Genomic DNA, 3,584 nt, shown 5'->3' with positions numbered 1-3,584 from the left:
ACTTGGATGGGAGACCGCCTGGGAATACCAGGTGCTGTAAGCTTTTTGTCACTGCCTTGTGGAATTTCAACTCTTTGTCCGTTTTTTCCCACAAGGCTGAAATATGTGCCCTCGCTTTGAAATAAGTAAGCAAGGTTAGTTTGTATTTCATCCAACAATCTGTGCTACAAATTATGGCTACAGTATATGCAATTTCTTCCACTTTTTGAGACTGCCTTTCGCTTACGGCCACACCGGCCTGAGTACGCCTGATCTCGTCCGATCTCGGAAGCTAAGCAGGGTCGGGCCTGGTTAGTACTTGGATGGGAGACCGCCTGGGAATACCAGGTGCTGTAAGCTTTTTGTCACTGCCTTGTGGAATTTCAACTCTTTGTCCGTTTTTTCCCACAAGGCTGAAATATGTGCCCTCGCTTTGAAATAAGTAAGCAAGGTTAGTTTGTATTTCATCCAACAATCTGTGCTACAAATTATGGCTACAGTATATGCAATTTCATCCACTTTTTGAGATTGCCTTTCGCTTACGGCCACACCGGCCTGAGTACGCCTGATCTCGTCCGATCTCGGAAGCTAAGCAGGGTCGGCCTGGTTAGTACTTGGATGGGAGACCGCCTGGGAATACCAGGTGCTGTAAGCTTTTTGTCACTGCCTTGTGGAATTTCAACTCTTTGTCCGTTTTTTCCCACAAGGCTGAAATATGTGCCCTCGCTTTGAAATAAGTAAGCAAGGTTAGTTTGTATTTCATCCAACAATCTGTGCTACAAATTATGGCTACAGTATATGCAATTTCTTCCACTTTTTGAGACTGCCTTTCGCTTACGGCCACACCGGCCTGAGTACGCCTGATCTCGTCCGATCTCGGAAGCTAAGCAGGGTCGGGCCTGGTTAGTACTTGGATGGGAGACCGCCTGGGAATACCAGGTGCTGTAAGCTTTTTGTCACTGCCTTGTGGAATTTCAACTCTTTGTCCGTTTTTTCCCACAAGGCTGAAATATGTGCCCTCGCTTTGAAATAAGTAAGCAAGGTTAGTTTGTATTTCATCCAACAATCTGTGCTACAAATTATGGCTACAGTATATGCAATTTCTTCCACTTTTTGAGACTGCCTTTCGCTTACGGCCACACCGGCCTGAGTACGCCTGATCTCGTCCGATCTCGGAAGCTAAGCAGGGTCGGGCCTGGTTAGTACTTGGATGGGAGACCGCCTGGGAATACCAGGTGCTGTAAGCTTTTTGTCACTGCCTTGTGGAATTTCAACTCTTTGTCCGTTTTTTCCCACAAGGCTGAAATATGTGCCCTCGCTTTGAAATAAGTAAGCAAGGTTAGTTTGTATTTCATCCAACAATCTGTGCTACAAATTCTGGCTACAGTATATGCAATTTCTTCCACTTTTTGAGACTGCCTTTCGCTTACGGCCACACCGGCCTGAGTACGCCTGATCTCGTCCGATCTCGGAAGCTAAGCAGGGTCGGGCCTGGTTAGTACTTGGATGGGAGACCGCCTGGGAATACCAGGTGCTGTAAGCTTTTTGTCACTGCCTTGTGGAATTTCAACTCTTTGTCCGTTTTTTCCCACAAGGCTGAAATATGTGCCCTCGCTTTGAAATAAGTAAGCAAGGTTAGTTTGTATTTCATCCAACAATCTGTGCTACAAATTATGGCTACAGTATATGCAATTTCTTCCACTTTTTGAGATGCCTTTCGCTTACCACTTTCTAAGCATGAGAATACCAGGTGCTGGCTGAAATATGTGCCCTTTTGAAATAAGTAAGCAAGGTTAGTTTGTATTTCATCCAACAATTTGTGCTTTTTGAGATTGCCTTTCGCTTACGGCCACACCGGCCTGAGTACGCCTGATCTCGTCCGATCTCGGAAGCTAAGCAGGGTCCGGCCTGGTTAGTACTTGGATGGGAGACCGCCTGGGAATACCAGGTGCTGTAAGCTTTTTGTCACTGCCTTGTGGAATTTCAACTCTTTGTCCGTTTTTTCCCACAAGGCTGAAATATGTGCCCTCGCTTTGAAATAAGTAAGCAAGGTTAGTTTGTATTTCATCCAACAATCTGTGCTACAAATTCTGGCTACAGTACATGCAATTTCTTCCACTTTTTGAGACTGCCTTTCGCTTACGGCCACACCTGGCCTGAGTACGCCTGATCTCGTCCGATCTCGGAAGCTAAGCAGGGTCGGCCTGGTTAGTACTTGGATGGGAGACCGCCTGGGAATACCAGGTGCTGTAAGCTTTTTGTCACTGCCTTGTGGAATTTCAACTCTTTGTCCGTTTTTTCCCACAAGGCTGAAATATGTGCCCTCGCTTTGAAATAAGTAAGCAAGGTTAGTTTGTATTTCATCCAACAATCTGTGCTACAAATTATGGCTACAGTATATGCAATTTCTTCCACTTTTTGAGACTGCCTTTCGCTTACGGCCACACCGGCCTGAGTACGCCTGATCTCGTCCGATCTCGGAAGCTAAGCAGGGTCGGGCATGGTTAGTACTTGGATGGGTGACCGCCTGGGAATACCAGGTGCTGTAAGCTTTTTGTCACTGCCTTGTGGAATTTCAACTCTTTGTCCGTTTTTTCCCACAAGGCTGAAATATGTGCCCTCGCTTTGAAATAAGTAAGCAAGGTTAGTTTGTATTTCATCCAACAATCTGTGCTACAAATTATGGCTACAGTATATGCAATTTCATCCACTTTTTGAGATTGCCTTTCGCTTACGGCCACACCGGCCTGAGTACGCCTGATCTCGTCCGATCTCGGAAGCTAAGCAGGGTCGGCCTGGTTAGTACTTGGATGGGAGACCGCCTGGGAATACCAGGTGCTGTAAGCTTTTTGTCACTGCCTTGTGGAATTTCAACTCTTTGTCCGTTTTTTCCCACAAGGCTGAAATATGTGCCCTCGCTTTGAAATAAGTAAGCAAGGTTAGTTTGTATTTCATCCAACAATCTGTGCTACAAATTATGGCTACAGTATATGCAATTTCTTCCACTTTTTGAGACTGCCTTTCGCTTACGGCCACACCGGCCTGAGTACGCCTGATCTCGTCCGATCTCGGAAGCTAAGCAGGGTCGGGCCTGGTTAGTACTTGGATGGGAGACCGCCTGGGAATACCAGGTGCTGTAAGCTTTTTGTCACTGCCTTGTGGAATTTCAACTCTTTGTCCGTTTTTTCCCACAAGGCTGAAATATGTGCCCTCGCTTTGAAATAAGTAAGCAAGGTTAGTTTGTATTTCATCCAACAATCTGTGCTACAAATTCTGGCTACAGTATATGCAATTTCTTCCACTTTTTGAGACTGCCTTTCGCTTACGGCCACACCGGCCTGAGTACGCCTGATCTCGTCCGATCTCGGAAGCTAAGCAGGGTCGGCCTGGTTAGTACTTGGATGGGAGACCGCCTGGGAATACCAGGTGCTGTAAGCTTTTTGTCACTGCCTTGTGGAATTTCAACTCTTTGTCCGTTTTTTCCCACAAGGCTGAAATATGTGCCCTCGCTTTGAAATAAGTAAGCAAGGTTAGTTTGTATTTCATCCAACAATCTGTGCTACAAATTATGGCTACAGTATATGCAATTTCTTCCACTTTTTGAG

General features: G+C 45.9%; 7 non-coding genes and 4 pseudogenes across 7 annotated transcripts; all 11 read left to right on the top strand.

Annotated features, from left to right (window-relative positions):
* Positions 1-220: 220 nt before the first annotated feature.
* Positions 221-339, top strand: LOC139401697 (5S ribosomal RNA). The gene has a single exon (XR_011633115.1). It is a non-coding gene; the product is annotated as a 5S ribosomal RNA (ribosomal RNA).
* Positions 340-516: 177 nt separating this feature from the next.
* On the top strand, positions 517-634 carry LOC139401691 (5S ribosomal RNA; annotated as a pseudogene).
* Positions 635-811: 177 nt separating this feature from the next.
* On the top strand, positions 812-930 carry LOC139401696 (5S ribosomal RNA). The gene has a single exon (XR_011633114.1). It is a non-coding gene; the product is annotated as a 5S ribosomal RNA (ribosomal RNA).
* Positions 931-1,107: 177 nt separating this feature from the next.
* On the top strand, positions 1,108-1,226 carry LOC139401695 (5S ribosomal RNA). Its single transcript, XR_011633113.1, has one exon. It is a non-coding gene; the product is annotated as a 5S ribosomal RNA (ribosomal RNA).
* Positions 1,227-1,403: 177 nt separating this feature from the next.
* Positions 1,404-1,522, top strand: LOC139401694 (5S ribosomal RNA). The gene has a single exon (XR_011633112.1). It is a non-coding gene; the product is annotated as a 5S ribosomal RNA (ribosomal RNA).
* Positions 1,523-1,820: 298 nt separating this feature from the next.
* On the top strand, positions 1,821-1,939 carry LOC139401688 (5S ribosomal RNA). The gene has a single exon (XR_011633111.1). It is a non-coding gene; the product is annotated as a 5S ribosomal RNA (ribosomal RNA).
* A 177-nt stretch (positions 1,940-2,116) lies between these two features.
* LOC139401693 (5S ribosomal RNA) lies at positions 2,117-2,235 on the top strand (annotated as a pseudogene).
* A 177-nt stretch (positions 2,236-2,412) lies between these two features.
* LOC139401687 (5S ribosomal RNA) lies at positions 2,413-2,531 on the top strand. The gene has a single exon (XR_011633110.1). It is a non-coding gene; the product is annotated as a 5S ribosomal RNA (ribosomal RNA).
* A 177-nt stretch (positions 2,532-2,708) lies between these two features.
* LOC139401690 (5S ribosomal RNA) lies at positions 2,709-2,826 on the top strand (annotated as a pseudogene).
* A 177-nt stretch (positions 2,827-3,003) lies between these two features.
* LOC139401686 (5S ribosomal RNA) lies at positions 3,004-3,122 on the top strand. Its single transcript, XR_011633109.1, has one exon. It is a non-coding gene; the product is annotated as a 5S ribosomal RNA (ribosomal RNA).
* A 177-nt stretch (positions 3,123-3,299) lies between these two features.
* Positions 3,300-3,417, top strand: LOC139401689 (5S ribosomal RNA; annotated as a pseudogene).
* The last annotated feature ends 167 nt before the right edge of the window (positions 3,418-3,584 follow it).

Source organism: Oncorhynchus clarkii, unplaced genomic scaffold, assembly GCF_045791955.1.
Source record: "Oncorhynchus clarkii lewisi isolate Uvic-CL-2024 unplaced genomic scaffold, UVic_Ocla_1.0 unplaced_contig_994_pilon_pilon, whole genome shotgun sequence".
Taxonomy (NCBI): Eukaryota; Metazoa; Chordata; class Actinopteri; order Salmoniformes; family Salmonidae; genus Oncorhynchus; species Oncorhynchus clarkii.
Note: the sequence above shows the minus strand (reverse complement) of the source record. Positions and strands in the feature narration are given on the sequence as shown.